The sequence below is a fragment of the Seriola aureovittata genome, chromosome 6 (genome assembly GCF_021018895.1).
Source record: "Seriola aureovittata isolate HTS-2021-v1 ecotype China chromosome 6, ASM2101889v1, whole genome shotgun sequence".
Taxonomy (NCBI): Eukaryota; Metazoa; Chordata; class Actinopteri; order Carangiformes; family Carangidae; genus Seriola; species Seriola aureovittata.
The window spans coordinates 21,853,534-21,876,906 of NC_079369.1; the positions used below are offsets into that span (position 1 = coordinate 21,853,534).

Consider the following 23,373-nt stretch of genomic DNA (forward strand, 5'->3'; position numbering starts at 1 on the left):
CAGAGGTTAAGTAAATTAGGTAAAGTTCGATCCCATTAATGTAATATGACAACCAGGGTCGCAGCCGTCTCTGAGGTCAAGTCATCGCTATTTCCTGTGGGGATTCAGGGTTTTTTAGAAAAGATAGGAGGAGTTTATGTTTTATAAGCTGATTCCAGTATTTTAGAGCCAATATATTTACAGAGTGTGAGGAGGGTTTTTAAAACAACATTTTGACTTTAATGCTGGGATTTATGAAGGTATAAATGAATATGAAGCAAAATTCTAGGACATATAACTGAACAGTGAACTGACTATGGTAAATGTGAAAGATTAGATTGTTGAAACAACTTCAGGGGCTTTCTTTTTGGCCTCTGGGGAGGTAAGGTAGCGATAAAGGAATAATGACTTCAGTTTTTCTGACCTTCAGAAAAACCACCTTCCCTCAGACCATCAGGATGATGAACTCTGCCCTTCAACCTCTGTATAACCTTTAACAACTTGTCCTTTGTGAACCCTTTGTACCACTCTGCATATTTACACTTGAAACATTTTAAACTTTTTATAAAGTATACTGAAAAGTGACTAAAAATAACTTATTATTAATTATGTTTTATGATACAAAGTGAGCACTGCTTTCTCTGCAAGAACCCCTTAAAGTCTAAGGTGCTCTGTAGCAGAGTCTGTATTTTGTGCCATTTTGGGTTAAAGAAGAAGTTCATAATTTTTCAAGTCTGTCTTAAAGCAAAGGTCAGGCGCCCATATATGTCACTGAAACAGGTGTTACTGGTAATTATTTCTCATGTTCGTACGGGCTATTAAGAGATCCCTTTTAAATGTAAGTGATGGGGGGCACTGTCCTCGTTCTTTGTACAAACACTTTTTAAAGTTTATTTGAAGATAATTTGAAGTTTCATAGACTGAGTTTGACAAATCATCGTAGAGATCTTCCAAAGTAACAGTATTTGTAGTACAACATTGCCTCTCTATGTTTCCCCCGGACAGCTGAGTGGCAGAGGAAAATAGTAACACACACGCAGAGGGAATTTATTAAACACTGTAACTTTGAAGGCTATCCACTTTATTTGTCCAACTCAGACTCCTGAAGCCTCTTGTTAAGTGCAAGCATTAGGTGGAGGAGGAATACTGTCTTAGTGTTCACATGGTCACCTGACTGTTTTAAGACACACTTAAAAAAAATGTGAAATTGTCCTTTAACTAACTCCCAATGCTGCGTATACAGTCCAGGCTGCTCTGAAGCAACAACAGCCTCCATAATAATTAGACAGAGTCCTGCTGCTGCTGGGAGCTGAAATATTCAACATCCATCCACACTTCTGACAGACACAGAGAGAGAGAGAGAGAGAGAGAGAGAGAAAGAAAGAAAGATAGACAGAAACAGAGAGAGAGTTGAGGACTTGAACTCCTTTTTCTCTCCCACATCTCTCCTCCTGCTCCGCAACACACACTCACACTCACACATGCCAGTGTGTTGCTAGGCAACTGTAAAATAAAGCAGCAGGCTCTGAAGTCAGAGAGAAAAGAGAGAGAGAATGACTGAGAGGAGAGAAAGAGAGTTCACAAGTACTGCAATCCAGTACTGTTTGTTTGGCTCTGTACATGATCCCACCACAGCTCTCGGTACCCATCTGTGGATCTGCGAGGACTTGTGACTTCTGGTTCTCCCTCGGCCGGCCAATCAGCATTGGCTAGGGGACGGGCCCAGCGGTTCCCTAGGTTACCTGTGTGATTGACGGCCAGCCTCCTGCAGCGGAGCGCGCGGCAGTGTATCACTGATGCTCCCGCTTCCCCCCCGGAGACTGTGGAGAAATCTGGAAGAGAGGAGAGAAAACACAAGAGCAAGAGGAATGCCAATTATTTAAAGTCCTTCGCTCTCTTCCTCCTGCTGTCTTTACGGGAAAGATGAAAGCTGGAGCGCTGGAAGAAGCCGGCTGAAGGGAGAGGAAAGGAAGGATTCCTGAAGAAGGGGGATTTGTTGGTAAGAGAGCCCCACACCACTTTTCTCTGTCTGTCTTGGTTTTACCAGTCACCTGTCCTTGTCAGCGCTGAATTACATGCTAACAGGTAAATGGATATGTCTATAGGCTGTATGTTAATGTGTGTGTGGGTGATACAGAGAGAGACAGATTCTCTGCATGCTGCGTGGCTGTAGAGGGGGTTTGGTGTTACTGTATGAACCCCACATTACACTGGATGCCTGTTTTACAGTAGGGTATCAGTTATGCAAAGCCTTTAGCTGAGTCAAGAGCTGCTGGTCTGTAGGGGAATATAGGAGCCAGAGTGATTAAAATGACACTGTATATACGAGCTGTTTCAGTCCTTTAAGGGCTTCAGTTACAGCTGAGGCCAGGATTTCTAGGCTTGTCTACTGTATCTGCATAGGAGGAGGAGTATTAATTACATAACGCTCCATCTATACTCCTGTATCAGAGCTGTGCAGCATCACACTGTCTCACTAGTCCAGAAAAATGATTGTGGTCTGTCAGTTTCCTACTGTAACCTAGAAAGACATAGAGGCTCTTTCTAGTGGGATAGTCTCAACTTAAAGGGAGAGTTGATTTGGAGGAATCCATCTATTTGAGTGTGTGTAGGTCTGTGTAGCATCCTCCTCTTAACTGGATGATTTACAGCAACTTCATTGGTGTGGACAGATGTGCGAGTTAACAAGTGGGCAGGTGAAAAAAAGACTCCCTAACTTTTGAGCACTCGTGCCTCGTTACAGTTTGGAAACGTCATTAAAAGAGATGTTGAGACACAGGTCGTGCAGTAGGTTCAAACAGCTCTAAGTGCTTTGGCGTACGTGCAAGCTCTCTGTGCCACCAGGATTCCCTAAAAACCTCCATTAGTAACCTCAGGTCAGGCGACAGCCGGCTCCTTGTGCCCTCAGGACTCTACTTTGCACCATCAGGGACTTGGTTTTCTGCTCGGCTGCCTCCCCATCCAGAGGCTTCTGCCCCACCACCTGTGAACACTTTTCACAGCACAACATTTTTGGGCTGTTTTAGATGAGGTGTGAAAACTTTCATCTGTGTGACCCCCCCCCCCCATTTTGGAGAATGCTTTTTTTCCTCTTGTTGGATTTGGTGAGGTTGGGTCGGACTGCACAGAGCAAATTGTCTTTTCAAGTATCTAAAAAAACTGATTCGAGGACAACAAGATTTTGACACTTGAGGGACTCCATAGTGAACAAAATGTATTATTTGGAGTTTGACTCATGAGTTTAGATCTCCCTGCTGTCAGATATAAAGTTACAGATGCTTAAATTCACAGACGCGTAATGCAAGTTCATACAGTTGTGAATTCATGCAACACACAAACTACACGTTTGTTTTTTTTTAAGGCGGATTCTGGTAACTTTTTAGACTAAATTTGACAGAACAATTGTGTGTCTACCCACCAGAATTACCTGGCAGTGTAGAGGAGGCTTTGAATCAACACTTAGACATAATCTAGGTACATTACATATAAAATAACAGTTAAATGAAAAAATAAAATGTGAAATTCGATGATTAAAAAAAACAAAAAACAGTTTGGTGGCTGCTCAAAAACCTCTAACCAAACTGAGAAAATTGAAATCAACACCTCAGTACATATAAAATCCAGGATACAGTCCTGCTAAAACTTCAAATAGTTTAAAATAACAGATTTTAGGAAGAGCATAAGTTGTGACTGATTAAAACAGAAATGTATGTGTCTCAGAAAATAGTGATATCATCAAAATCCTGAAAATCCCACATTTTATTGAATATATCGATGATTTACAACATGCATTATAGACTCAACATCTGCGACTGACTTGTTTTATAATACGTTTTTGAAGAGGATGTTTTGTTTCCTCCGCCCATTATCACATCCTCCTCCTGAATGGAGACATTTTTATTCCAACCATCGTGATGTTAACTGACTCACTCTGCTCATAAAACTCCATCTTGTCAACAGGAAGAGAACTTACTAACATGGCAGCCTTGTTTACAAATTTGTCGTGGGCCACCTATAGCAATAGTGTGTACATGGTTTATCTCATGAAGCTGTATTTTATCATCTTTGTGACTACATGGCTGATGTCATTCCACACAGTGAATTCAGATCCTCACTGCAGGTATAAATCAACAGAAAAAAAAATCTAGGAGCTAACGGCTCAGATGGAGGCTGCAGGTTTCCTGTTTGCTATCAGGGAGAGGTAATACATTCTATAGCATGACAGTAGCTTCACTTGGAGGTATTTGCATCTCTGGAGCTGCTGCCTGTCTGTCTGCCTGCGTAGGAGGAAACATCTCAGCTCTGTCTAATGCAGATATAAAGCTTTGGGATTCGCTTCTGCTTCTTTAGACTGTATGCAGAGCAGTGGCAGGGAGGATGACAGAGAGAGAGAAAGAGGGGATGAAACAGGCCAGGAGCCAGATTTTATCCTACGGCATCACAAGTACATGGCATTCACCATAGCCCACGGATTCACTGGGATGCCCCGCAGCTGATAGATTCTTCTAGCCAAGTGTACAGTAACAGCAGTAGTCCTGTGATTACAGCCTGAGCCCTGGTAAGCCTCAAATCTCTCCCGACTGGTGCTGACTGGTGAAGGTTTGACTTAAATGAATCATGTTTGAGCAAAGTCTGTTGGATCACAGAGTGACAGTGTGTCAGTGACAGCGTGTCATCAGGAGGAGCAAAACTGTAATTAATGCCAAATGCTAAATTCCATCGTAAAATACTACTGAAATGATTGGTAACGCTTTATTTTACTGGTGCTGTATTTTCCATCCAGCTATTCTCCTGGAAGATTTCCCCATAATCAGCTGGTATATAGAAGCTAATTCCAAGGACAGTTCCAAGAAGACGGCCGACACAATTGGTACTAACTTTAAGGGACGTGGTAGATCACTTTTGGTAGAACTTAAATTACAAAGTGGGCGACAAATTGAAAATAAAATCAAGTTAGGAAAAGTTTAAATTGCTGCAGTTATTAACAACCTGCTCGTTATATTGGGTATTTAAGAAAAAAACTAGGAATTCATGGCCTAGGTAAGTGAAAAATGGTTCATAAATGTGTCAATATGCATCAGATATTCCTAGAAAGACTAATAAAAGTTCATAATTCTTAACCTGATAGAAAATATTCCAACAATTTGTTTTACTGGTCCAGTCTCTGGAAATTAGAAGTATGTTTCTAAGTGTAACTGCTGAGTCTGTGAAGTTTATAGCACGGAGTGTGACTTCTTTTCAATTATTGGATCAGTATTGTATTGATGATTGACCTTGTATTAACAGTGCACTTACACCGTTATTTAATGAATAATGTTTGTCTAATAATCACATTACGAAATTAAATAGAAGGATGCTTTCCTACTCACAATACCCACGAATACACCCACGCACACGCTTGTACTCGTGGAGGCCCTTACTGACATAATCTGCTAGTTTAGCCTCACCTTAACCTTCACCATACACGCATGGTTGCTCTGAGAGCAGTGGAAGTGAACGGCAGACAGCTGAACAATGAGCTGAAACGGGGATAAGTCTCTGCAGCTTTATTACTACAAGTGACACCTTCCACACTGATATATTTTTATTCGAAGAAATATGGATTATAGCTTCTTTAATGTACAGACATGAGAGGGGTATCGATCTTCTAATGTACTGTCAAAGAGAATTTAAAAGAACTTAAAAATCCCCTCACTCTCACTCACCGACAAAGATAGCACAAAGACGCACACACAGAGTCATACTGTAGGCCTACATACTTTTTGAATCTGGTCCAAATGGCTGCTCCCAAGTGTAGTAATGCTCATTAGTGACCCTGCCTCTATGACCCAGTCCAGGTTCATGATCAGAACACAATGCACACTGATTCAGCCAAGTCCTCCACTTAGCATCTATCCTTTCATTAATGCAGGATTATTCTCCAAATACAACTGCATTCCTGTATTATAGTTAATGCTAGGACCAGAGGAGGGATCGTGGATGACAAATATCTCTGAGGAGCGGCAGTGTTTTTTGTTAAATCAAAGGCAGACACTCAACCAAGGCTATTTTCTTCTGACTGGTGCAGAGTCCTAGTGTCAAATATTCACACCGTAATATCATATGTGACTAGTTTTGGATTTTTTTTTGTTTTGTTTTTTTTTACTTTGCTGGATCCCCTGGTGATTCCACCTTAACAAACTTGGGTTGTGTGGCTGTGCTGTTCCAAGAACTGCTCCGAGAACTTTATTTTGGAGATCCCAAACTTTCCAAGTTTGTCTGGGTTTACTGAGTAAAAACAGGTTTACTGTGAAAGCCACAGATTTTTGTCTGTAACCTGAGTGTGGGGACAGAACTGAGTGAGTCAGATAAGGGGTTTTACTGGTGTTTGATGACACTGACACACAGTGCTCAGGAGAGGTGAGTCACGCAGAGCTGCCTATGTATAATTTTATACACCCACATGTGTATAAAATGATGCACAAGACATCGAGAATATTTATATGTGATGGAATGGTGCAGCCGATAAAAACAATGCATCGTAGCTTTACCGTTGGAACAAGCAGACACAGAAAATACTTTTGGTGACATTGTCAAATTGTTTATATTTCTACAAAACTCAGGTAAAAAAATCAATAGTTTAAGAGGTTAATTTGATGTTGTGTGAAGGCAAGGATTCTCTCTCAATAGGCAGATTCCTGTACATTGGGTGTTGATGGTTTTGATTGTGTGTCCAGCTGGTGTTACTGTCTCTGTGTATATATTTATATCCAGATGATTATCCTGTCTGGTTTCAAGGTTACAGGCGATCTGGTCACAATGACACTCCCGTGGCCCCAACTTTACCACACCTACACATACAACACTGAGGGTTTCATCCTACAAACACATGTAGTTGCTAAGCAATATTATCCAAGATGCTGCATGGTGGCTGCAACTGTATCTGTTGCCTGGTAACATTCGTCATGGAGCTTCAGCAGTTTGATTTCTAATGAGATGTACTGGTGACATGCTGACCTGTGTCAATAGAGTTTCTAGTATTTGGAATACTAAGCTTGGGGGAGATTGATTTAGGCACAGTTATTTCTATTGACATTCTTAGTTGCTGAAGTTGTGCACACATTTATGTATCAATTTAATTTCATCTGCACGTCAGATAAACAGGATCCCATATTGACAACATCACCTGATTCGAGAGAACCTTTTTTCAGAGATCATTGCAGCAACTACACCAAGATGAAAAGGACAAAAAAGAATATGAACAGCATTTCACATGTTTTGATGACATTAAAATACTTAAATCTTAGACCAAGCTTAAATATCATCAGCAGTTTACCTTGGTACTTGCTATAGGCTACATCATATATCCAATACAAATCTTATACTGCAGCTGACGTCCTCCTACAGATCTATAAATAAAAGTCATCACTCCAGCAACCACGTAACACCATTAATCATATTGTGCCACTTACTGTCTCTAAAATCCCCATTAGTCACAGGGAGAATCCATACTGTCTTATTTCTAAGAAAACCCTTAAAGACATTCTTATGTTAAGACCATCAGTTTTACTCTGATTGAGAGTCGAGTTCAGGCACTATTTCATCCCGAGGTGGATGGATATGATTCTAGTGCTGAAGACAACTTGATTAAAGTCTCTGCACAGCGAAGGTACACAGGTGTTTTCGCTTCTGGCTGATTTTACATTCTGACAGGCGTGTACAGATCGAACTGGCGACACTTTGTGCCTCTCCTGTTTGAGACATATTGTTGGAGATATTTCAAAAAACAAGAAAATAACTGTACTACACTTAAGATGCAAGTAAAAATAGAGATGTATTATGATACATAAAAATGATTTGGTGATCCTGCGCACAATAGGCCTTTTTCACAAGGGACATTTTGACATTGTCACAGTAAGAAATGAGTTTGAAAGGAAGAAAGGAGCCACCATTAACGTTATTACTGACGAATGCATTTTTCCTTTTTTCTGGGGAAGGAGATCATCTACACATCATCAAGGTGTAACTTATCTAGATGGACAGAAGACTCTTTGATGGGTCTTGGAACGGGTCTCAAAGTCAAAGTAAATGACAAAATACATTATCAATATTTGTTTTCTGATCTGATACCACTGTCGACTTGGAGACATCAGTTGTCTTTACTTTCCAAAACTGTTACAAGTCACTGTTGAAAAAAAAAAATCAGCTTTATGGTCGGACAACATTATGGTAACGGTTTGGTTATGGTTTAGATACAAAAATTTGGTTTTTGTTAGGTTGGGTTAGGCTGAGGGAAAGATCAGGGTTTTCATTAAATGTTTACAATAATAAACACGCGGTTACAGTCAGAGACAACTGTGGTCATTAACAAAAACCTGATTGTCTGCTGGAAACTGAAAATGAACAGAGGTCTGTTGAGTTCTACTATGAAAGAGGCTTATTGAGCATGACGGCTTTTACTCAAAGGATCTGAACATCTCTTTCATCTCTGCTTACACTTACATTTAGCAGTAAGAGTTGATAAACGACCCTCTTGACTTTGCGATGCTATGATTTGAATAATAATGAATGCCACGAGAGGCATAAACTGAGGACACATCACTGACTCTGCTGGTGTACCTGTAAGGGTGAGAGAATTTACACATTTATGGCTGTTTGCAGTTTATGGAGATTGATGGTAGCTACCCATCCAGCACAGGTACACCCTGAAGAGAGGCCTACTCAGCCAGAATAACAGAAAACATCTGTAAACCAATCAAATTAAAGTAGGTCTTGTTACAACTGGGGCACCCTGACCTACATATACAGACAGACAAGTTAAAAAAACAGGCCTTTAAAACATACAAACAGAGAGAAAAAGTGCTGGAAAGGAAACATCTTTTGTTTGTGAATGAACGCAGACAAAGCGCAGATGAAATATTTCCTAAGTAGTCTGGTTTTAGAAAGAATGTGTATGTGTGTCACTGTACGTGTATGTGTGTGTTTGCTTGTCTGTCTGTGTAGTTACTGTATGGTTGCATCATTCTCCGTAGGATTATGAAACAGTGAGAAATGTGCAGAGAGAAGAAAGAGAGCTCCCCTACCACAGTCAGAAGGTGATAAGTATTTGGCTTATTGGTAACATGGATGGATTACTGAATGAACATACTGGTAGAGGCCCAAAGCCACTGTATGAAGTGACAGTTAACATTTCTTGTTGGACAGTTTATTAAATGACCATACAGAAATGCAAAAATGATCACAAACTACAAGAAAGAAATGAAAAATACCCCAATAAGAAGCCAAACAACCACAAGATGAACACAAAAAGATGCAGAATGTCTCTTTTCCTTCTGGGTGTCTTGTCCTTATATGGGACAGGTGGTGGGATGTTGTCTCATACTCATACTCCATACATGACTCGAGGATATTTGGAGTTAGTAAGTAGTGATTTGTTCATAAAATTTCAAAATACAGCATTTAAAATTCTTAATAATGTAAAGTACGTTATTGCCAAAAACCTCGGCTTTAAACGTTAACACATATTTTTACTCATTTTATAAATGTACCCCCTTTCTTTAAAACTGGCCCCCACCACAAGTGGAAAGCAGCATCCCTGCTCTCTACAACAGTTTTGTCTTTGGAAGACAGCTGACAAAGTGCTTCCCTTATGTCATGAGTCTGAATCATGTTATGATTAATTTGCTGCATTGCGTTCCACGGCGAAACGTATAAAAACAGACTGTGGAACAAAGGGCTGGTATGTTTACAGCCTTACAGTTTCTTTGTTTATATCGTCAACTGTCACAACAACAAACAAAACACAAGTCCACCCACAAACATTTTTTTTGTGTTTGATTTGACATAGAGGGAAAAAAACATGTAAAGCAGTTTCAAGGAAACTGAAATGGTTTCTTTGCTTTTGTGATCAAATCTCTATCTGCAGATTCTAGTTTGTTGGTTCAATATAAAAGTAAATTCCTTTTAATTTGTTGTTGGCATTTTTTAATTCCACATGTTTCTTGCTGTTATTGCTTATCATCATTTTAGAGTTTGAAAAAATTAAATTATAGAAGAAAGTGACAGAAAACAAATCATGATTCATACTGGAGATAGGTGGAAAAAAAAGCGGAAAAAATATATAGTTTGTTTTAAGTGAGTGATTGTGAAAATTGTTTCCTCTACCTCGCAGCAAAAATCCAGAAAAATTAAATCTAGCAAAAGATGCCTATTGTTTGTTCAGCAGAGTTCAAAAACCTTGCATAGCTGCACTTTTTTTTTTTGTCTGTGATTGCGATCAGTAAACTCCTTGTTCCTTCTGTTGACAGTGGAGACAATCAAATGCTGTCTGTTAAGAATCAATACACTTTAGATCAGGACAAGTCATCAAAACACTTCACTGAAGATCTAAAAATATATCTGCAGGGGTGGAAATCCACCTGACGTGTGTGCCTCTGCATCTAATATCATCTGCCAACTAGAAACACAAAACCCACTTGTAATGACTCGAGTTTACAGACAGGATGGAGCAAATGAAAATGACTGATCAGCCTGATAAATCGTGATCAAGATCTGGTAGAAGTCTTGTCGTCGCATGCGTCCCAGGATTTCTGCTTAATTTTTCCATTATGAAAGTCATAAGTGTCAGACTGAACAAGACTAAGAGTCTACAGTGATGCTAGCGGTTCTGTTAGGTTGTACAGGGGGCACAGTGGTGCTTTGAGCTAACATACTGTTATTAATCAGGTAAAATGAGCACCATGTTCACCACTTAATTTATCCTTTTACCATTCTGACATTTGCGAATAAGCAAAAAATACCAAAGTAAAGCTAAAGTGCTAAAATAAAACATTTTTGATGACACTAGAGGAAAAGCTAAGGGATCACCAAAGTTTAAAGAATTCATCCTGAAGGGAACATGAATGTCTGAACCAACTTTCATGACAATCAATCCGGCACCTGAACGTGGCACTATAGGAAAAGTCAAGGGGGTCGCCAAAAAGATCCATTATCTGGACAGGCCAATGTTACCATCCCCAAAGCTGCACTAACACAGCTAAAACCTGGTGTTTTTGTTGAGTTCAGTGGTCTGTTTGAATTCCAGTTTTAGTTGAAGCAATTAAAAATGTTTGATTTGGAAATAAATCAGTATTCAAGGAACTCAGGCGCTCTATACAAGTCATGAAATTGATGTGTTTAAATTTAAGGTTTGTTAAACAATTAAAGGTCTTAGCTATTTATACATTTTTTTATTTCAGATAAGGTTGTGATAAACGATCTCCCCTTTCCTTTCCTCTCTTGTTTCCTCCTCTCCTCTCCTGAGCTGCAGCTCTGTAGGTTACCATAGCACCCGGGAGAGAAAAAGTCAACCCACACAGTCTCCTGCCTACCACTCATTCTCTTCCTCTCTTTCTCGTTCTAGTCTGCCATTGTGTCTTTCCTCCTCTCTACTTTCTCCTTGTACCTCGTCTCTCTCGCTGTCCTTCCTGTCTCCTGCCGTTCTCCGAAGCAACGGCGACGCCATTATCGTTTTTTTAACATTGTTTACATCTCATGGTGAATATTGTACATCTGTGTTCACCTGAGTGCAGGCTTGTACACATAGATGCTTGGTTATGAATATGCAGATATGTTCTTCCCAACATGACAACTCAGCCTCACTGTCCACCCACACACACACACACACACACACACACACACACACACAGAGGATGCCCATGGACACACACGTACACACAGATCCACAGGTGAGAGTGGGCTCTGATCGAGACCCTTTAAGTTGTTGTCGGCAGCCAGCTAGCACAGGCCGCTAATGTGTGTGCGATGTCTTCTGTCTTCTTTGTTTGTTGGTTTGTTTTATTTCTATCTCTTTCAATGGCCTGACACTTGCAAAGTGTTGGTAACTGATTCTGCTTAAATGCTAATACAGCATTCATTGGTAATTTGTCATTGTTTGTGAGTTTGTGTTGTTGTGTGCATCTGAGAGAGACAGGGAGTCATCAGAGAGCCTTCCCAGCCATTAGCCAATTAGACGGGGCGGTTAGAGGTTGCCAGTGGACGACAGCCTGTGGTTATTACATGCAAAGGCCGGTTTACGTGGACGACATCATATATGCCTGTAAATGTGAGTGTGCATGCATGAAACACATACATAAAGTCAAGGTGATTTTAGTCACAATCCCGTCTAAGATGGCTTTACAACCTGTGCAACATACAACACCTTCTGTCCTTACACCCATGATCTGATAAATAAAAATAAGAAAAGGAAGAAATGACATTGATAGGGACATTAGACTTGGTCCTTGATGTGAAGCAGGATGGAACAACACTCTCCAAAGTCACAACACATGCTGTGAGGACCCATCAATACTCTCGACCTCCTCCCTATGAGTTTTTGCGGTGTCCCAACAACATCAGTCAGAATTCACATGATCACGTGAGGTCGTTGTCACATACATATACTAGTTGTCTGATGTGTTTGAATGACCTATATTTGTTGTTGTTTTTGTGGACAGGACAGTCTTCGAAGGAAAGAATTATATTTTAAAGTAAATAAAGTCTGTAACATGTAATGTTAGGGAAGTATTAAGTGTAGTAAAGTCTCCATGAAACTCCACATGACAAAATATAGAGTGATTGGGACTAAGGAGAAAAAGGGGAAAGGCAACGAGGATTAGAGGAGGGACATGAGGTAAAACAGAGGAGAACAGTCTGCTCTGGCAATCCACCCATTCTAGTTTCCAGTTATCTTTCACAATACCATCTGCTTTCTGCTCCATTCACTATTAACTGTATAAATAATCAATGTGATCTGATGATCAGCAGGATGGTTCACCATGCTGTTCGAATTCTGAATTTTGGCAAACTTGGTCAATCCCGGGATGCCCAAAATAATTTTCATTATTCACATAACAAGGATTACATATAGTTTAAACAGCTATAACCAATAATTTTACAGTAACAAGGTTTCAAATGAAAATGGAAAACGAAGTAAAGAGTATTACCACCTGAATCTGCACCTCCATATACAGCAAGTTTCAGCTGATTATTTAGCTGTAAATTTCCTATTTTGGTTCACTCTCCCCTCTCATAGCATTGTTATCAGCATTCATGAGGGTGCACACGTACAGTGTTGATTTCAAAATATCTAAAAAAAAATATCAAAGGTTTCATAAGGAAGGTTAATCATGAATGTTCCACACAACACATTTGGTGAGAAACACTAAATGAAAAAAATATATCAATGAATTTTTTTCTAAAAGAAAATAGGATCCTCAGAGCCTAATTACTAAATGCAGTGACGCATCCTGGATAGATTCATTTTTATAAACTATAAAAGCTTAATAAAAATCTCACAAAGCAATGGTATGGTTTGTATTTTTGGTGTTTTAACAGCACACATGAAAACGGTTGTGAGGTGGCGTGGGCTGTCCTCGGTCAGAGAGTTAATGGAGTTTTGCTCAGCTGCTCAGCACAAACAAAGCAACAGGTGTGGGCAGGTAGAGAGAAAATATGTGCAGTCAAATTGAGCAACTATAAGTTGAGAGAACAGCCGCTTCCTTGCTGATGTGTTTAAAGAAATGTGCACATAAAGAGTGTGTAGTAGGAGTTAGGTGTTAATGGTCACAGATTGCAGCAGGTTACAAAAGCAGCTTCTGAACACGCAGCTGAAAAGAACCATGAGTAATTTGTATGTACAGCCATGAGTCATGTTGAGAGAACTTTATTCAAATTTAACACAGTTGTGAATTTGTATGATAATGAGTTTGAGAAGCATAAAGGGTTTGATCATAATGACAGACTAAAGGCTTTAAATGCTCTTTGTGTGTGTGTGTGTGTGTGTGTGTGTGTGTGTGTGTGTGTGTGTGTGTGTGTGTGTGTGTGTGTGTGTGTGTGTGTGTGTGTGTGTGTGTGTGTGTGTGTGTGTGTGTGTGTGTGTGTGTGTGTGTGTGTGTGTGTGCCTGTGTGTGTGTGTGTGTGTGTGTTCCTGTGTGTGTGTGTTCCTGTGCATGCAGCAGGTGGAGCCCTGGTTCCAGTATTGGATGTCACATTGACATCAGATGCATCTGTGTGCCTCTTGTTCACACACTCTGGTTGCGGGGACTTGCCTCCCTGCCTTTGGGAACAAAAATCTGGTCTCCACAAGGTTAAACATTCATTTGAAGGTCAAGACTTAAATTTTGGATTGCGTAAGAATAACATGTAGGCAAAGGGTCGGATAAATGTTGGCCTCAGCCCGGTAGATTAAAACAAGGTTAGGGGTTAGGGAGCGAATGTAAAGCAATACATTGTTCTCACAAGTTACGAAATTATTGTGTCTGTGTGTGTGTTTCCTGATGTGATGTTTTAGTATAATGTGAACAGTTCAGCTGCTGCAAAATACTGCAGATGCCTGAATATAGGGCCATCATTATGAGACAACCCCCCTTACCATCATACTTTGAGGATAGGCAACACTTTTACACTATAGTCTATGAATACAGATGCGATCACTTACTGTTGTCTGTACTGAAGTGCCTTTTAACGGTGATTCAACCTCTGGGTTTAGGAAAAAGAGTCAATGTAGTGCATAGTCAGTGACAAGAATCTTTGAACTGAACTGAAAAAAGTGATTCCAAACAAGAAAGTGATTCATGATTTCCACCTCTCGTTTCACTCCACCTTCAAGTGCAGACCAGGTATAAACATTTTTCCATATTTCTGACATTGTCGGACAATGTAGATTACGCACTAGTTGTGCCAGCCCATAGACTGACCGTAACTCTGACTGACTTTTTACATCGAGATGCAAACATTATTTCCTTTGAAATTGACGAAAATGTTGAAAAATGCCCTATCTTAAGGAAAGTAATATTTCCTGCAACCAACCTTTTTAACTGGGTCTGCACCAAATGGGTTCCTCCCTGATCCATGTCCCATGCCTCCACCATGTTTAGTCCAAATTGGTTCAGTACGTTTGTATAATCTCCTGCTGGCAAATAAACTAGAAGAGCATTGAAAGAGTGCAGATGTCAAACGTACATCAGACTACAGATAAAAAAAAATTCTAATTCGTAGTACTTGGTCAGTATCTGCCCCAAAATTTAATGGCCTGTGCTCCATCCCTCCACCCAAGTTTGGTGCAAATCGGTTCAGAACTCCTAATCCTGCTGACAAATAAACAGTCACAGGTGAAAACATAGCCTGCTTGGCGGAGTTAATTATACAACTATTGACGTCATTGATGATAATATAAGACAATGGCAGTGTAAGGAAGATAAGATAAGATAGATGGATAGATAGGTAGATAGATAGATACATAGATAGATCTCCTCTCTTCCATGCTCAGCTCATTAGTTTCCATGGTAACAGCATGTTGCTGAGCTGGTCGTCAGGCTGCCCACTCAGCCCGCACAGCTCGCAAACACACATGTACACGCAAGCAAAAGACACACTTAGTTATACACACACACACTCATTCACTCACTGATACACACACGAATTTGCAGTAAAGTTGCAATGACTCATACACAGACAACACAACTCACATTAATGACACAGTCACATACAGAGAAATACATACACACACAGCTAAACTCATACAAGTGCTTTGATGTTTTGAGGCTTTTATACCATTAGTAGGCTATCCTGATAATCACTCCCATCTTCTTCGACTCTGAGCAGTGTGTAGGATCGTGTGTTTGTCGCCATATTACTCCAAAGCAGAGACAAAAGGACTCTTTCTACGTCTTTAGGAATAGTTAGGTCAGGGATCAGTTGCTTATGGACATAGGGTCCCCAGCTCAGACATATACAGGTACCAACACGTATATATTTCTATTAATTTGGTTCTTATAGGGAGAGAAGTACAAGAACACACACATGCACAAAACTCGTTCAGATATGGTGTATATGGGGTAGCTAGCCCGCTCAGAGCGCTGCAGAGACAAAGACAGAAACAGAAATACCAAAGTAGGTTAGAGCAGAGCATTCTGGGATAGCAGGATACCCCTTGGGCTTCTGCAAGAGGCTCTCTTTCTTTTTTCCCTCTCGCTGCTTCTAGCTCCGACTCTTTTCTTTCTTTTCACTTTTTTCTACATGTTTTCCTTCCTGCTCTATTTCTCTCTTTTGCACTGATTTCATCTCTCTCTCTCTCTCCTTGTGCTTTTTAACCTGTTTACCTCTTTCTTTATCAATTTAAATATCCTTGAATTCCTGTGTGTACAAGAGAGACAGAGATAGTGCCTCTCAGACACTAGATGAAGACTTAAATCAGTGTTCAACTTTAATTGGTCCCAAATCTTATGATCTGTTGAGTGCTCATTACCTTGTAACTTGAGCCTTCATCCTTCCCCTGCTGTGCGTGTTGTAAGAGTTTCTTGTTCCTCTTTCTGCCACTATGTGGAGTAGAGACAAACAATCTTCAAAAATGTGCCTTGATGTTTAACCCCTTATATTTCATGATCAGGTACCTTTATCAGTTCATGTGAACTTGCTGATGGTGTGTAGCGTCCTTGCTGAAAAAACAGCTTTGAGAGATAATTTATAATTGTGAAGTGCTGTAATGGAATATTGCAGACTGCAGCGTATAATTGAACTTCCAGCCTGAAAACATTACAACAACAAAACATTTAACCTAGTATAGCTTTTTTCAACACTACACCCAAACTTAAGAATGTAAAGGCTCATATTAAAAGAAACCAATTTTAATCAGATGCCTGCAGATTAGCCCTTTGGTTTGGAAAAAATGTACCACAAACATTCCTTCAGTGAATGTTCGTCAAACCAATTTTTTCAGGTGCTCAGAAAATTATTTGTAAGTTATGCTTTCCAACTTATTGTTTATTCAGTACAATATTTCTCAATATACATTCAACATCCGTTCGTCCTGTCAAAATTCACACAGTCTGTGTTCCTTTCCACTCACCTCTGCCTACCCACCAATTCCCCTCCCACCACCCCTCATTTCCTATCCCTACATCTCTGCATCTCAGCTGTATTCAGACAGGAATAATATCTGAAAAATAAACAGAATCAAAGAACAAATTATATAAAAGTACTGAGATTGTATAATTACTATGATGTCCATAACCTCTACGCCCACTAGTTTAAGTCTCAGGTAAGCCAATTCGGAGCCAATCTTCTCTGATTGCCTTCAACCAAACTGACTATCTCTGTAAACTGTACATTCTGTAATCTCAACATAAAACTGATATTTGACATTGAGGAGATTCCTTTGATTATTGATTGCCACCGGTCCTGTCCTAGTATTTATTTTTCTTATCTCTTATTTTTTTTCAGACTGTACCCCCAGTATAAAAGTGGGTCTCTAGGGAGCTTGAAACCAAATCCTTTGCTGAGTAATTAAAATATTCCACTTCAAAATTTGTCCGGGATAGGACATGTCCAGAATGAAGGAGCTTTATTCTAACCATTTGACAATATGTACCAGAAATTGGTAAAAGTTTTATAACTATTATAAATAGTATATATAATCTAGCTATATATGGACTGAGTTTGCATAATCTAAATACCACCTCAATTTTAGGAGGTCAATGGGAAAGCAATTACAGCCTAATCACTTACAGGAAATGCTGTATGGATTGTAAGGTTCGAGGTCATATCATGCTATCTTCATCAGCTGAAAGGGTTTGTCATAGAACTGTAGATGTAGAATTTAGAGATGGTGGCTGATCCAGTGAAACACTGATTCAGACTGTTATATCTCTATAACCATTTGATTGCTTATATCTACTCCTTAGCCTATAAGTAGCCTGATATTGCGTATGGTGGGGAAGATCCAGACCAGACGAAAACTGCCAGGGCTAAATTTTGTTCCCAGTCTGACACTGTTTGCATTTAATTTCCCAATTCACCCAAGCATGTATTGTTCCGTATTTTTCATATTGCTTAATTATTTGAACAATATCTAATCTTTGTGCCATTTTGAAAATCCTTACTATAATGCTCTTCTTCAGCTCTCTATTTTTTCTATTCCCAGGATCGGTCAGGTTTGGTGATTTGTTGTATTTATTATTTGTTTCAGAAAGTGGCTGTTGTGAGGTCATTTTTGACTTTTTGGTACTACATGAACAAGTTTGCCAATATATTAGAAAGGCCAAAGGTTCCTCTATTTGGACCTGGTTCAATGATTCTCACTCTGGAACAAATCAAACCAAGAGGTGTCTGTTTTTCCATATCTTCCCCATTACTAGCATGTGTCAACACATATCAACATTTCAGAGTATTTTATTAAAGACAAAATCCAGCTGTCATTTCCTGGTGACACAATTCAAAAAGCAAAAAGGGGTCAATTAACTTTGGTATCTTTTGTAACCCTGTCATAAACATTTAATCACCATGCATTAATTTCGTTAGGTTCACGCGCTGATTCATTCAGTTAATTTCATTTATCCTCTCCTTTCTTCCTCTTTTTCTGTCTGTGTTTCGGTCAGCATATTGTAGGGAAGAGGAGATGAAAACAAAGTGACAGACAGAGAGAAAGGAAAGATGGATGGAGCAGAGGGAGGAAAAGCTTGCTGGTTGGCAGATCTGTTAGAAAATCTACTGTGTAGTTGAGGAGTTGCTGGCTTGATCCCCAGTGCCTGACTGTGCCCACTACAATGCTTTGAATTACAATGAAACTCCTGAGGGATGTTTTCTTTTTCCTCGCTGAAGGAGGCTTAATTATTCACAGGTTTTATTAGTGTAAGCCATTAATAAACAAAACTTCCTTTCCCGACTGTAAAGCAATCTGTCAATACGAATCTTAAATGGTTCAAATTTTGAACTGCAGTTTGATGCATTAAATCAACATGTATAGTTTGACATTGACATTGTTTACGAGTTTCTTTCATCTGTAAAACACAGTTCTGACTGTTTGATTTTTGCTGATGTTTTGTCGGAAAGTACTGTTGTTACTGTTGTTTTAACATCCCATCCTCACATGACCTTTGCTGCCTGACGATACCACTATGTTTTGCTCTATATATGGCCCTAGGAAAGGTGAGGTGAGGTGAGGAAAGGTGAGAGAAAAGGGAAGAGGAGAGGTGAGGAAAGAAGGGAGGAAGGGGAGGAAAAGGAAAGAGGAGAGGAAAGGAAATCAAAGAAAATGAGAGAAAGAGATGAGATGAAAGGAGAAGACAAAAAGAAAAGGGGGCGGAGGAGAGGAAAGAAGGAATCACAGGGAGTATCGGACCATTGTGAGTTTCACCGCCTTGGGCGACACTCCACGCATCCCTCCTCACGTGGCTTTTGCCCTCCCTCCTCCTTCTTCCTCCCTTTATTCTTCTCAGTCTCCTCCTCTCTTCACTCCCCCTCTCCTCCATCTTCAAGTCCCTCCCACCCAAGGCAGGAGGATTCAGATGATGGGACGTATGGATTGTTTTCCCTCGATGTCTCCTCCTCTTCCCATCTCATCACCCCAGTAATGCATGAGCAGAATACATGTGGCTTTTTGCACATGTAGGCCTTACATTTGTGTGTGTGTGTGTGTGTGTGTGTGTGTGTGTGTGTGTGTGTGTGTGTGTGTGTGTGTGTGTGTGTGTGTGTGTGTGTGTGTGTGTGTGTGTGTGTGTGTGTGTGTGTGTGTGTGTGTGTGTGTGTGTGTGTGTGTGTGTGTCAGGGACTTAATGTAGACTGCGTTGTCGTTTTGTGTGTGTGTGTGTGTGTCTGTGTGTGTGTGTCTGTGTGTCTCTCTTTCTCTGTGTGAGCGTCCCAGAAAAGGCAGACCTCGGGGAGTTGTGCTCCACTTTCACTCCGTTATTAATTCACCCTTCGCTCCCACTCTGTTTGCCAGGATGGACGGGATGGAGAGAGGGAGGACAAACAGATGGAAGTGAATGAGTTCAAGGGAGAGTCGAGACAGACAGTAAACACTCATTTTTGTTGTTTTTCATGCTTTAGCATTCATTCATTACAGTATATTAAGCAGGAATTTCATTTACACTGAAGATTTATTTTAAAAGGAATCCATTTTTGTCACTCCTTGAATCCTTGAGAAATTGCAGCTATTCATCCAACAGGAGGCACTGGTATTGTTTTTTTCACAGATAAGAACAGGGTGAAGCTGGCCAGTAGACTGTGGGTGGGCAGGGGAGTCAGCATTCAGAGTATTTAGAGAGAAAAAGACTTTTGTAAAGTCAGTTTTGTGTAAAATCTCAGACACCACTGCAGCAATTTTGATGACGGCATGGCATGATGTGCTTCACTGCTGTATTCAAGCTCTGTCAAAATTAAACTATGTGGCCCAGAAGGGGAGGTACGCTAATGATTATTTATTGATCGTGAGGGAAACTGCAGAGTTTGTGGGGATGTTGTAATTACTTTTGCCTTGTGAAACAAAAACCAAACGAACGCACGAAACATACCCCATTAAAGGCTTGTACCAAGCTCGGTATCTATAGCAATTACACTTAGGTGGACAGTTTTGCTCCTCATGATTTACATTGAGAGGGAAATGTTGCAAGTCAGTAAGTAAGTTGGTATTGTGAATGGGCATGTGGCACATTTCATGTTGCAAGTTAAGTGGCTTTAAACAATATTTCTATACCATCAATGTATTAAAAATGAGGATATGGCTGGTAACAGAGTATGAGTATACATAATGCAGCTCTAGGCTGCAAAGCTGGTTTTATTTTGAAATGAAGAATGACAAGCATGGAATTGTATAGGGGAAAGGAGAGGCTGTTTTCTTGAAATGAAGCAGAGAACATACTAGCTCTATATAATAGAGTGTATTTATATTTACTATTTGCATGTGTATGTGTGCTGGTATCTAGGCTAACCCTCTCTGTCTCTAATCATAATCATACATTCGATACAGGTTTTTGTCTCCGTAATGAATCAACCTCACAATGACTCACACAGTGTTGCCATGGTGACGAGCATCCCCACATTATTGGACATCATTTGGATTACTTGGATAGACAAACTGACACACATGCAGGCTGCAGCTAGTGTTATCTGTGTTGGTTTGACTTTCTGTTAATTTTCCATCAACAAAAAATTAACTCTACATTGCTGTGCAATACTTTAATTAATTTGTATTCTGTAGAGTTTGTGTCTGGAGTTAATGAACAGACCGTAAACAAGGAAGAATGATATACAAGTTTGTTTTGAGGTCATAATCAGTCATGGAGCTCCTCACATTTAATCACCATGTGTGAAGGAAAACAAGTGGCCTGTTCTTTTAAATACTTTACTTCAATGCGCTTGAACTCAAACAATCACAAGCTACTATGCAATACTGTTGTGGAGTGTCCCAGATAACATCTTTATATACTTTTTTCTGAAACAGGATGCCAGGTACATGTATGTGTTTGTGTATATGTGCATGTGTCTACAGAGTAGAGAGACAAATTGAATTGGCAACACTCTCCATGGACTCGTGAGCATTTGAAATAAAAAAAAAAAAAGAAAAGAAATTAAATGGAGACAGAAAGCTATGCAGAAAATAAAGATGTTGCTTTTATTAGCAGTGATCACTGTCAGAAATACAAATTAAGGAAAAATGTATAATCTAAGAAGTACAGGTAGAAGCCTGAAGGAAGAAATCACATGATGGAGAGGCAGACAGTCATCAGTATTTATAACCCCTTGTTTCACTCTCTGCTGAAGACTGCTGTTGTCTCCCATCAGTGCCAAAACAGTCACTTTGTTATTACACAGATTTGACAAAACATCAACCCAGCATTGTCACATTGAGATTTTATGCACATTTTAGCTTAACTGATTGTGTTAATGGAGAGGAGAGACATGTTTTTGTTATTTTAAGTGACAAGGGAAAATGGGTTTGGAGTCCTCACTAAGCTTTTATTGTTTGGAGATCAGTTTTTAACTATTAATATTTTGACAGATCCTAGTCTTTCTTTTCTTGTGTCTGTTTGCTGCAACAGTTTTTATATTCTTTTTAAAATGACTGCATATCTCATAATGCAACATCAGGTTGTTTATACATGTACTTATACAAGAAAAACCTGCCTTCAGGTAGAGAAAATACAGCATTGAAAAGGTGGAAACAGGCTATAAAGAAAGGATTTTGTAATAGTCACAAAATTTGCTTATTGCCTGCTTTTATCTACCTCTGTGTCAAATCAAGGACGTATTGTTTCAAAAACTACAATGAATTTCAGTGGTAAATCTGCTTGCTTCTGGGCTTAGCGAATAATAAATTTACTCCGAATTTTCTTTTTTTCTGTACACACAGGAAACCTATATGAAGACAACACAAAAAGTTTCAACAAGACAACTGCTTCTGACTGCTTAACGAACAACAAACAGACAGGAACATGTACAGCAGAGCGTGTTACCCATAAGGCCTTGCAGGGGCCCAGTGGGAGGAGTTACAAGGAGGCAGAGATGAACCTGACCAACCACAGGCCGTCCCCCGGGGATATAAGCTCCACCCAGCACTGATCTCCAGGGTGACTGACAGCTGGACCATCGCCTCACACACCGGCATCTGAACCCTTATTGGCCCACAGTACAGGTAGGAAATGATGAGCTTTTGTACTTGAAGTTCTCAGAGTTGTTTGGCAGTATCTTCAGCTTTTCTAATTAGCACCCTGACTGTCAAGCTAGAGGAAGGGAGACGAAAAGGGGAGGTGAGGGGTGTGGAGCTTGAAGTATGTGAGTTAGGAAATAGGATGGAGGGGAGGATTACATATGCAAGGCCAGTTTGACATAATATTAGAATTTTAAAAGAGAAAGAAGGAAATAGGAAAAAGTGCTGTGCTCGGTTGTACGCACGAAAAGTGAGAAATAGTTGTGTGAAAAAAAAAGGAGTTTAAGAGAGAAATTAAATTCTGCATACTCTCTCACTCAGCACCTGGCCAATAGCTGTGTGAAGTGGGTGTAATTGTCGCATTGTTGGTTTCAGAAAGTTACAAAAATGATCAGACACAGTCTTTCTAATTGTGACATCAAAAAGGTCTGAGGGGAGGGGGTTTTAGATGCTCCAATAAGACATAAGACATAAATTGAAGCATCCATCCCTGCACTCACTATGCATTTCGATGGAAAGCTTTGTAGCGATTTAAACACTCTTTCATTAAAGAGTGAAGAGGAGTTGGTCTTTGAAGATTTTAGTTGAAGCAATAGTGAAAGCCACTTTCACAAACACAAACAAAGAGAACTAAATTCATAAAACTATGGATTGACTGATTGACTTATATTAATAATAATAACCTTTGCTTGTATAGCACAAAATAATGGTACAAAAGGTCTAAAAAACAAGCCTAAAAACAAAAACACATTCAAGTGAGTTGGAAAGTGGTCTTAGACCTTTGGACCCCACTGCACGTATATTCACATCAAATGTGATGTCATTATGCAAGTATAGGTTCTATAAAGAAATCGCTCTACTAAAATATAGAGTCAGCATCAAGCAGGGAAGATCTGGTGCTGATTCTGCTGAATTACAGCAGGAAAAAAATGAAAATTTATGGTGCAGACTGA

General features: G+C 39.8%; 1 protein-coding gene across 1 annotated transcript in view; it reads left to right on the forward strand.

Moving 5' to 3' along the window:
• Positions 1 to 1,555: 1,555 nt before the first annotated feature.
• Positions 1,556 to 23,373, forward strand: part of lrrc7 (leucine rich repeat containing 7) — a 120,796-nt gene continuing 98,978 nt past the window's right edge. Inside the window, exons 1-2 of the mRNA XM_056378547.1 lie at positions 1,556 to 1,978; positions 22,124 to 22,405. The gene's annotated coding sequence lies outside the window, so the exon portion shown is untranslated. The remainder of the gene's footprint in view (positions 1,979 to 22,123; positions 22,406 to 23,373) is intronic.